This window comes from Anser brachyrhynchus, assembly GCF_964034855.1.
Source record: "Anser brachyrhynchus genome assembly, chromosome: 1".
Lineage (NCBI taxonomy): Eukaryota > Metazoa > Chordata > Aves > Anseriformes > Anatidae > Anser > Anser brachyrhynchus.
The window spans coordinates 159606251-159618573 of NC_137694.1; the positions used below are offsets into that span (position 1 = coordinate 159606251).

Genomic DNA, 12323 nt, shown 5'->3' on the forward strand with positions numbered 1-12323 from the left:
TACAACTATATACTCCTTATGCAGCAAAAAGTACTTCCAAGCTTTTCTGAGAGATTTAATTAACATTTATTTTCCTGAGTTCTACATGTTTAATTTCATGAATGCCCTCTGGCTTTTACATTTTTCCTTACCTGCCTATATAGCATTTTCTTATACTGTACCTTTTACCTTTGAGATCTCAGCTTTGTCTTGTGTAGAAATCAGTTCTGAAAAAATGGATGAATATAAGTTTGTTACTACATTTAAATTACTATTATTCTTGCTTAAGTTGTTCCCCCAAACCTAAAGGTTTTGTTTGTCAGGATTTTTCCTTTTCTGTATTCGTTACAATTATCTTCTTTGCACCCTTTTATACTAACATGGGAATCCATTCTCTCCATTCCCACTAGGATGTTGTATTCTAGTGAAAGCTTTCCTTTAAGTTTCCCTTCCCAAGGCAATAAGTTCTCTTTTTATTCTTTTTTTTTTTTTTTCTGCTTCTCCTTAAATAAATAATAGAACCCTTGCATGCCTCTACTATTCTGGTCATTCTTAGTTCACTATTTGCTTTTGTGGATATCTCTATGGGGACAGTATTCCTGGGCAGGATTATGTTAACCTCATACATAGATTGTAACAGTGAGCAGGATATGGATATTCAAGGAAATATATTTCTCTCTATAGACAAAAATAAAATCGCTTTTCTAGGTTGATGTGTTTTGGGAATTTCTCTTCATTAGCTGTCATTACTTTCCCAGATGACAATACACCTTCTTTGGGGAACTTCATCGTTATTCACACAAGAATGAAGCTAATAGCCCTCAAAAGGAGCAGTACCTGGGGAGAGGGCAAGTACAGATTAACTACTAATTACCTTATCATTATGTTAATTCAGGCTACAGTTTCTTCACACAAATATATTAGTAACTTTCAAGGTAACTTAAGACTTATTTTTGTATCATTTTTGTTAACCAAATACGTAATAGTTTATTCTCGTTTAAGAAGTGGGATAAATGCAGTATTTGGAATTGGCAGGTGAGTGCAGGAAAATGCACCAGTTGTCACACCTTTTCCCCTGAATACTCTATCTCATCTCTGTGCAATTTACTAGAAGACTTCTCTCTTGACTGCTTTTCCCATGGCTGGCTTTGCTGGTATTAGGGGACTTTGCCTTGGTGTTCTGAGCCACAGTTCAGTTGAGGATTTTGGACAAATAAATCTAGATCTCTTCATAATGAATAAGCACTAGAAGAAAATGCGGCCTACAATATTATAGTAGGATAAGTAGAAAACCTAAAAGCTACATTCAGAAAATTTGGACGATGCATCTATCATGTCATAATTTTCCTTCAGTTGCACATGCCCTGACTTCCACAATCTTTTTCTAATACTCTTCATGAACAACCTCTATTACCTCTGACTCTATCTTTCATTTTCAAGTTGCATTAAGTTTGCCTAACACATGTCCCTAATGCTAATCTGGATGCTTTAGGCATTGCAGATTTTAAAAGACACATTTGTATTAACTATACAGGAGAAAAATGCTAATGGACTACATTATCATTGTGCTTGCTTTCCTTCTAATTAAACTGACAAGATATTAATATAGGGTGAATGCCTTCTCCTCCCACAAGTTTAAATCTGACTGTAACTTCTTTCTTCAGAAGAATGTTAAAAACAAACAAACAAAAACAATTAAAAATAGATGAAGGAAAGTATTTAAGAATTAGATATTTTATCTCAAGTTTTAAAATATCATTGTGCCATTTAAATGTTTTAATGCTATACATTCTCGTAGCTAAATGTGTGCTGTTTTCAGAAAGCTAGAGTAAAAAGGGTGTCTGTTGGTGGAGCAGCAATTCACTGCACTCACACCATAACCACTAAACAGGACTGGAAAACGGATACGTGCTGTTTGTTGTAATTACAGAGGTTTGGAAGCTATTTAATCCATCCCACAAGCTTATTCTTGTCAAAGCTTCCTATCAAACACTGCCTATCAAATATTTAGATTTTACCATGACATTCAGAGGTGTACTCAGGCATACCCATTTGTCTCCTGCCTACAGTCATCCTTGAATTAATCAGCTGAGAAGGTCAACTGCTTACTTTCCCTGTGATTGATTTTTATGCTAAAGAAAAGAAAGGAGTGGAAAATAAGAAAAACATAAAAGTAAGTTACCTGTTGAACAGTCATACTCTTTTCCTACAGTCCATCTTTGTATTCGATACCTCTGTACCTGCAGGGTTTTATTCTATTGAGGTGCAAAAAAATAAAAAGAAAGACTGGATTAAAATTCTAAATTTTCATTCTAAATGGGATTAAGAAAGAGACTGATTTGAGGCTATTTACTATTTTTTTCCCCTCTAAATTTTAAAAGGTTTGAAAAAAATCACTTATCTTGCCTAGCTTTACAGCATGCATTCAAATCGGTTACCAAAGCATGGGGTGTCATCTGTGATGGCGATAGACCCACCTGGCTCCTAAGCACCGTTACAGGAGGGCATGAATCTATGGTCAGTCCTGGCTCATATCTGCCAAAACAATATAGCTCTCTTAGGTAACCTCTGACATCTCAAATATGACCATTTTTTAAGCAAATATCTGAGCTGCTACTTTTTTATGTATAACTGGATCTCAGACACCAAACTCATGTGGACACCTAACAGACTTCTGGAGGTTACTTCCAACCGACATGATTCGTTGATCATATGATTCTATATATAAAAACATATCTTTAGGAGTCTCAAACATGAAGTGAATCTAATTTTCCTATTCCTGTGGAACAACACCAGAGTCCCCAGAACAACAAAGCAAGTATCCAAACTCATCTTTGCTTAAGAATGCATTTATTCATATACCACTTTTAAAGTTTATGCCTAAAGATAAGCACATACTTAGAAACTTTTCTGGACAAAATTAGACCACGCATATCATTCTGTGGAAACAAATGGAATAATATGTGTTAGCAAGTACTGCAGAATTTGAACAAAGGTAACCAAATTCCTACCTTGGCTGGAAAAATAAACAAAGCCCCCAAAACCTGGGACAAAACCTCTCTATGTACAATTTGATTTTAATAGTCATACTTCTTTGAAGCTCAGCACCTCATTTTTATGACTGTGTCTTCAGAAACAGCCAAAAGGTAATCCTCATATTTAGATCTGACTTTCCTACAAATAGATTTATTTAGTAACTGCAAAAAGTTGCAGTCAAAAGCAGATCATTACGCAGAACAGGATTTAGGGCTTTTCTGTCAGGGCTCTTCTGTCTTCCCGTAGCAGATGTATAACATTCAATTCATTACATAGTCCACCAAAGCCAAGTATACTACCACTGATGCCCTAAATGCCCTTATTCCATGCCATTTTTATTTTTAGTGTTCTTCCTAAAAACTCTGAGGAAAACATTGTATGTAAAATTTTTCCATTACGATGAAACTCATTTAAATGTTTCATATGATACTTTAACAAATCTTAACTTTTTTTTTGTATATTATCAAATTAGAAGTTAATGCCTTAAAGTAAATAGAATTGTGAAATATTTTTTTTTTCTTTTTAATAAAATGAAAAAAAAATTCACAAAACAAGGTTGATACTCTTACACTCTGAATTTTAAAATGCTTGCAAATTCTTGTTTAATTAACTACCCTTCTGTGCTGGAGAAAAGAAAAGAAAGGAAGGAGCACCTATAATACAGCAATTTACTCATTTGCTAGCTTACAAGAAAATACGCTGCTGTCTTCAGTTCTTTCCTAAAACACATTTTGATAAACATAATGCAGTGAGAAGAGTTCCCTTCCCTTCCCTTCCCTTCCCTTCCCTTCCCTTCCCTTCCCTTCCCTTCCCTTCCCTTCCCTTCCCTTCCCTTCCCTTCCCTTCCCTTCCCTTCCCTTCCCTTCCCTTCCCTTCCCTTCCCTTCCCTTCCCTTCCCTTCCCTTCCCTTCCCTTCCCTTCCCTTCCCTTCCCTTCCCTTCCCTTCCCTTCCCTTCCCTTCCCTTCCCTTCCCTTCCCTTCCCTTCCCTTCCCTTCCCTTCCCTTCCCTTCCCTTCCCTTCCCTTCCCTTCCCTTCCCTTCCCTTCCCTTCCCTTCCCTTCCCTTCCCTTCCCTTCCCTTCCCTTCCCTTCCCTTCCCTTCCCTTCCCTTCCCTTCCCTCCCCTCCCCTCCCCTCCCCTCCCCTCCCCTCCCCTCCCCTCCCCTCCCCTCCCCTCCCCTCCCTCCCCTCCCCTCCCCTCCCCTCCCCTCCCCTCCCCTCCCCTCCCCTCCCCTCCCCTCCCCTCCCCTCCCCTCCCCCTCCCCCTCCCCCTCCCCTCCCCCTCCCCTCCCCTCCCCTCCCCCTCCCCCTCCCCCTCCCCTCCCCCTCCCCTCCCCCTCCCCTTCCCCTCCCCCTCCCCCTCCCCCTCCCCCTTCTCCCCTTTCCCTTTCCCTCCTCCCCTTTCACTTTCCCCCTTTCCCTTTCCCTTTCCCTTTCCCTTTCCCATTTTGTGGGGGGACACATATATGCAAGACATTTCAGGGAACTGTGCAGTTTGTAAGATGTCTTTGCTTCAGGACTTTAAAGTGATAAGTAAGCAAAACATTTTCATATTCCTACTTTTTTTTTCCCCTTTGCTATTTAATTGATACACAGACTGCTCCATACACAATTGAGTACTACCTTTTATTCTGAATTATAGATCAGTGTGCTAGTATTATATCCTAGTAATATTAAAATTGATGAGACTTTTTGACATTCCCTTCCTTGGTCCTTTAATCTGACATACGAAAGAAACACTGTATGTCAGGTATAGTCATAGGCTATTATTACCAATATGTTTTAATTAATGTCTGGTGTGGTTGTAGCCTTTTGAATGAGAAAAGCCCAGATAAGTCCTGCTGTCTCTTCTCTCTAGTTTCTATTGTTTAAATTTAGGAAGCCAGCACATGATAAGAAAAGTCCAAGGACTGCAGGCAAAAATGGTTTAAGAAGAGAAAGATGACAGCAGGAAGAGGGAGGTGAAACCTAGGAGCAACTTGAAATGGCAAGAGGCATAAGGGATTGAAGTACAGCTGAGGGGGCAATTGAGGGCATGAAGAAAGGAAAAACTTGCTGTCAGAAATCACTTTTGTTTAATATTTTGACCAGTGATCTGTATGAGGAATGCACCCTCAGTAAGTTTGTGGACAATACCAAATTAGGCAGGCCTGTTGATCTGCTTGTAGAAAGGCTCTTCAAAGGGATGTAGATTGATGGGCTGAGTCCAATTGCATGACTTGTTGACTAGCAAGGCTAAGTGCTGAGTCCTGCACTTGAGGAAGAGTGGTTGGAAAATTTCCCAGCATAACAGGAACTGGGGATGTTAGTCGTTGGCTGAACATGAGCCAGCAGTGTGCCCAGGTGCCCAAGAAGGCCAATGGCATCCTTGCCTGCACCAGAAATAGGGTGGACCATGGGATCAGTCTGGAGAAAAGGAGGCCGAGGGGAGAGCACATCAGTCTCTACAGCTACTTTAGAGGGAGCTGCAGTGATAAATGTGTTGGTCTCTTTTCTCAAGTGACAAGTGATAGGAATTCCTCATGAGGAAAGTGATAGAGTTCCTCATGAGGAATAAGGAAATGTTTTCAAGATGCACTTGGAGAGGATTAGTTTGCATATTAGGAAGAATTTCTTCATGGAGGGGGTATTCAAAGATTGGAACAGGCTGCCCAGAGACATGATGGAGTCCCCAACCCTGAAGGAGTGTGGATGTGCCACTAAAGGACATGGTTTAGGAATGGGACTAGGTGGGTCAGGCTGGTGGTTGCACTTGATGATCTTTAAAGTTTGTTCCAACCTAGATTATTCTATTATAAATTGTTTAAAGGAGTTTATTCACTGCAAAAATACAGGAGAGGAAAATGAATAAGGGAAAATTAAGGAACTTTTGCTGGATGTAATTAAAACAACAACAACAACGACAACAAAAACCTTGTGAAGCATATTTTATTGGTATCTCAAATGATATTAACATTTTCTGGAAAACAGTGTTGTGAACAACTAGTGCCAACATGTTGCTTTGTACATCTTGCATTTAGAATCATCCATATACATTCCCAGATGGAAAGATGGTAAGTTGTAGAACAACTATAAGAAATACATATTTACTTGGGAGCATAGTGCACTCTTTTGCTCAACTAAAGTCTATGAGAAGGAAAGGCACAATATTAATAAATAAATAAATAAAATCCCTAGCGTCTCTAAAACAGAAAATTTTGCTAAGGACAGAGGAACAAAGTTATTCCAGCTTCAGAGTGGAGTTAATATTTCAAATAAAAAAGCTGAGGAATTAGAATTATAAACAATATGTTTTCACAGATATATTAGTGCCAAAAGCCATGTACCGTCATAGTCATAACGAGTAACCACTTGGTAATTTAAAGGGAGAAATTACATTAAAATACAAAACTTAATGTTTTCTTGAAGAAAAAATGTCAAAGAGAAAAATTCAGAAAGAGGAAGCACATGATAATGATTATATTAATTACCCTAGTTAGCAGTTAGTTTTGGAATTAATGCATATTCTATGTGATATATCCTGTTGCACTACAGTTTGTTCAATCAAGTTTCTTTCTAATTTTTAAATTGTGAAATGCAATATGTAATTATGTTCTGCTTAATATTTTCTGTTTAGCTGTTGCTTTAACTAAGGCCAGATGAACTGCAATTAGATTTCAAATGGCACATCTAGCACTTTCGGAATTAAACTAGTTTTTCTAATTTTACATGAAACTGATAAAAATAGGGGAGGAGAGAAACATGAAAAAGCCTTAGACAAACCACTGTACACTTATAAAGGAAAAGGGGTTCCTTTTGCAGCTGCTCTCATGAGAGTTGAAATTTTCCAGAAGATAAATTTTCTATTCTAATAGAGGATAAATATACACAAGATAAAATAAAACACCATAATAATAATTATTTTTAATAAAGCACATCTCTACTGCTTGCTAATTATTGTAAAATGCAATAAAGAAAATGGAAAATACAGGTGCTGTAATTAACCAAGCACTCCTTGTGCATCATTTAAGATACATGCATTCTCTGCAGATGAGGCAACTTAGTTGTTCTTTTGCAGGCTTTTGCTTTTTATGAAGCTAATATAGGAAAAAAAATGGAGGTGTGAGAAAGTACAGGAGTAAAGAAGTAGTGCCCTGTACACTGCTCACATTTGCTATTATTTGATACTGTTAACTCTGATCTTTATCTACATTTAGACATCGCTTAATCTAGAAATGTCACTCCCCCCCCCCCACCCCCCCAACTATTTTGCTGTTCTTGTTTTACTCTGATTTTCCACTCTCTTGCAAATGTTTGGTTGATTATGGTACGTGGGAGTTTAGAAGCTAGCAGCCATTGCATCACCCTTTTGAATTCCTTTTGAAGTGAGGTCATGTGTAGCAGAGGATGACTGACTTATAAAGGAAGCTCACATGAAAAAATGGGACTCATTTCACTTTTCCCTGGTTTATTTATATAGTCAAAAACCACAGGACAGAAAGCAGAATTTATCCAAAATGTTGTGGAACTTCACACACCTTCTTTGGATACTTGTAATATTCTTGCATCTTTAGTCTGAAGATGACAAAAAACCCAAGTATTCCAACTCCTGAATAAGCATTCCAAGTTCTGACAATGATCTGTATCTTCATATTTATATCTGTTTATCTACATGTGAATATAGAAGTGACATATACAGTTGTCTAGTAGTACGTGGTTCTTTTCTTAACAAAGGAAACTTTATGTTTCATGTTTTAGTGCAGCTACGCAATGCCTAACTGAGTTTTAGACTTCATAGTGTGGAAAAATGATATCTGATTAACTTGAAAGCACTAAGTATTTACATATGGAGGAAGGGAGAGGATAGGTGATAGATCCAGACCTTGTCAATGTAGTTTAATGTGTCAGTGTTTTACCTGGAACTTTTGTTAGCTTTATATTTAGAAAAAAAAAATGTTAAAGAACAAAACATACTTACGTTACTTATACATAGATTGGATCATTCTAAATTTTCCTTTTTGTTTGCTTTTTATGATTTTTGTTTGTTTGTTTTGTTTTAAGAATGCAATACATAATTCTGAAGACAATCTTTTCTTTTCTAAAATTTCCTGGTAGAAGATTTATTACACTTTAACAGCCTAGACAGGTTTGGATTTGCTCACCATTCAAAAATCAATGCTCTTTTGTCTATGATTAAATATCAAATAAAATGACAGTAAGGCCTAAGCAAGGCAATTTGAATCTAGGTCTTAATTTCTTTATTACTACTACATAAAAAGTGTATAATGTATATCACTAATTATTTTCAGCATTCACAACAAACCGTCTCTATTCAAAGACACATCTTGAACTCCTTTGCCATGTAACTATATTTTCCTAAACCAAATAATTTAAAACAAGTGAGGCTTGAGCAATATTTTCCTGAATAAAGCTCTGCATTCTTCAGCCAGCTGCAGCAGTGGTATTTCAGCTTGTCTAGAAAACAAAAACAAAAGCAAACACAAACAGGATTATAAATAAAGTCTGAAGGTGACACAGATAAGTGAGTTATTTTTGAATTTAAAACAAATAACAGCTAACACTGAGAGATTATTTCTGATTTTTAACTCTGATAAGAAATGCAAATTTTATTCAAATAAAAATTAGCCCGAATTCCCCTGTTGTGGTTATGTAACCTTACTGGAGCAGACTCACAACCATTAATTAACCCAGTTAAAAATGCAATACAATACGTTAATTTATAGCTTACTTGTTATTTTCATATATGAACGTGAGTTTCTGAAATTCTAACTATCCAGAACAGCTTGTATTCATTCACTTCAAAGGGAGCCTATGGTAACCAGCACAAACTTCATTATCTAACTTTAAGATGTCTGAGGCAAGATGAATCATTCCCTTAGTGTGTGCATAGCCAAGCAGGAAGTTCTTAGGGCATCTCAAATTATGTTATCCATGGTCAGAAAAATAATTTAAGAGTAGGGATAAGTTTGAAACCCCAAAAAGATGCATTCTCTATCATCTTTTTTGAAACTGAGACACTCTGCTGTTGTAAATGGAACAATCCAAAGGGCTGATGCAGACCATACAATGACCCAATGAGCCCAGCACATTTTTACTAGGGTCTCCCTGATGAGTATGATCTCACTGAGCTCACATGATGTCAAACTAGTGAGTCTGCTAGGCTTACAATGACTTCTTAGGAGAGGGCAAGAAGCATTAAAAAAAAAGCCTGGTGTGGGTGGGAAGGATGGCTGAAAAGCTGAGTAGCTGAATCACACAATGGTTGAAATCAGAAGACACCTTTGGAAAGTCTCTTGGCCATCCCTGCCCCTGTCAGAGCATGTTCACCTACAGTAGGTTACCCAGGATTGTATTCAGTTGTGTTTTGAATATCGCCATAGGTGGATGCACCACAACCTCTCTGAAAAACCTGTTCCACGATTCAACTGTCCTCACAGTAAATAACCATTTTTCCATGTTCAGACAGGATAGCGTGTGTTTCATGTTGTTCACGATGCCTCTTGGTGCCACTGAGAAGTCTGGCTCCCTCTTCTTCATTCCCCTGAGCCCGCTCTTCTCCAGGCTGAACAGTGCCAGTTCTCTCAGCCTTTTGTCATATGAAAGATACTCCAGTGCCTTAATCTGCTTCATAGCATTTTGCTGGACTCAGTCCAGTAATGACATAACTTGCATAGATTTCTGTCAGCGCTAATTTCTCATGCCACCCTTACATACTGAATTTTTACCTAACTCAGTCATAACTTTGCTATTGCAATGGTAAGGCCTACCCCTGAGACCACTGCTCAGGTAAATGAACCCCAGACTATGTACCTATGCAGCTCTGCCTGTTAAGGTTACTCTGGTATCCCATGAATAAGAAGGAAGGAAGCACAGATGACCAAAGCTGTCAAGCAATTGTTAACAACTTTATATGTGTGCAGCTCATTTGGGGACTGTGATTATGACCTATGCAACAAGTGTTAATTGTCTCTACATATGGGAATACACTGGATTCATGGTAGAGGACTACATTGGACCAGGGGAGCTGGAGCTTTGATTTTTACAAGTCTGAAGTGTGTACATATTGCAGCATAGAAATCTTGGAAAATGGTTCACTAACCACCTGCTATACTAGTTCTGCTTAGTAAATAAATTTGAGACTATGTGCAGCTGAGTGCTGTGGTTCTGGTCTTATGACTGCAGCACCAAATTCCCCCATGTGAAATTGGTTTCACATTTTACATAGGACCGTCTCTGAGCAAAATATAGGAATGATATCACTGTATGGATGTATTCAGAAAGTTAGCATTATTCATTAGTCATCTTTATTATTATCACAATTATCGGAATTAAAATAAAAATTAATGCATTATGACAAAAAAAAGTTTTTCATATTGCATACATGTGGTAAGTTTTGATTTTCTAGAGGTGATTTTTTTGAATAATTTTCAATACTAGTGACATTCAATTGTTTAACTGAATATTCCTCGTTTAAGACAAAAAGAATCTAAAGGGAAATAAAAATTCTCCTCAGCTTTTCAAAAGAATACCAAATCCAGGTGCTTTTGAGCTTAATGCATTGCTGTTATGAAGTCTCTGGAGGTGTTAAGGGAATAGTTCTTTGTGATAAGTAGAAGAAAAGTTTATTATTAAGGGGAAACTGTGAAGGGGCAAAGAAATGTAAAGATGCATACTATTAAGAGTTTTGTTTTTACCTTCAATTTACACCGAAAAAATGAGGACACTTACTTTAAAAAAAAAAAAAAATCACTAATATTACTGTCACACAGGGACAGATCCACCTTCCAAAAGGTGGGAGGGGTGGCATGTTAAAATTCTTTAAATATTATTTGAATTTTTCTCCTTTGGGATTTAAAATTGGGTTTTTCATACTAGCTAAAGGACTTTTGACCCTCATGAATTAATAAATTAAAGATAAAGATGAAATAAGAGTAAAGTAGTAAAGATCTTGTATGGCTGGAGAAACCATGAGAGTTGTAATTGAGAGGCAGTCCAAGCTGAAGATACTGATGTTTGGAAGTCCACTTCCAGTATGGAACTATTATGATTGGCTAAATATGACGTTCAGGTGATATTCATACATAGAACCATAAACCATGAAATAAAAAATGTATGACATTTTGGCTATGAATTTATATTAATATATGGATGGATTACTATCTCTATAAGATCTTGTTGGTTATCTAACAGGTTATCTGTTCTAGCTACTTTACCCAAAGCCTTAAAAACAAACAAACAAACAAACAAACAAACAAAAACCTTCTTTCAGATAAAGAAAACTGTAACGGTAAATATCTTGTGGTTTATATTGCATTTCTAGCAACTTATACCGTAAGCATTTCAGAAAGTATTAAAGTAAAATGGAAGACTGAATTAACAGAACAGGTTTATATATTATTCAGTTATGTGCTTTTCATTAATTTATGTTAAATATGAATCCCAGAGAAAGAATATCTCACTTTTTTAATACTTCATTGATATTTTGTTATATTTTATTCTGATATTCATGAAGCATATTAATTGCAGATTCATTCAATTTCTTCCATGCCAATGATTTTCCTTCATCTTTTAATAAATATGTCAACAAACAAACAAACAAACAAAAAACACTGATAGTCTTGCCATATGGAACTATTTATTCTCCAATAAATATATAAATTAGGTGACCTTGTAGATGATTGATAGGATGGTTAGCTTTTATAGGTCTTCCACTTGTTAGAATAGAATATTTTCCTGCATCTAATTACAAGTTTGTTAATATCCTTTAGCTGGGACAATTTGCATCAACTTTGCAAAATGTGATTGTGGAATTTTGAGCTAAAAATATGTGAGAAGATGATTTTAAAGACAGGAGTGTTGTAGACAGGATTAGATCTAAGTGGGGACACAGATACAGCTTCAAGACTTTTCACTTCAGGGACTTGAAATAGCACATAAGAAATTCATAACCTTAGCCTAGCTGCTCATAATGACTGCAGAGAGTGCAACATTTTTGAAGAGTAACTGAGATCTTAGGGAGATGGAAAAACTCCAAAGGTAGCCATTCCTTTCACCTGACTCCAGTGTGAGGTTAATGCTCCAAACTCAGATGTCACAGGGTATGTCTACATTAGCAAGTAGTGCAGCACAGTTCGAGTGGATCTATAGACAGAAATAGCTGGTGTGAGGATCAAATGCCCGTATTATAATAATGTGCACTAGTTCTAGATTGCTGCTATGTGACAAATGCTGCATAAGGTTGTAATACAGTAGATGCTCTCCTGAACTGTATTTTCCTTTACTGCTGAATCTGGCAGGAGCCAAGTTTTGG

General features: G+C 37.0%; 1 long non-coding RNA gene across 1 annotated transcript; it reads right to left on the reverse strand.

Moving 5' to 3' along the window:
* Positions 1–614: 614 nt before the first annotated feature.
* Positions 615–3788, reverse strand: LOC308194464. The gene is made up of 3 exons (XR_013950539.1): positions 3704–3788; positions 2162–2234; positions 615–816 (listed from the first exon to the last, which is right to left on the reverse strand). It is a non-coding gene; the product is annotated as an uncharacterized lncRNA (long non-coding RNA).
* Positions 3789–12323: the final 8535 nt, after the last annotated feature.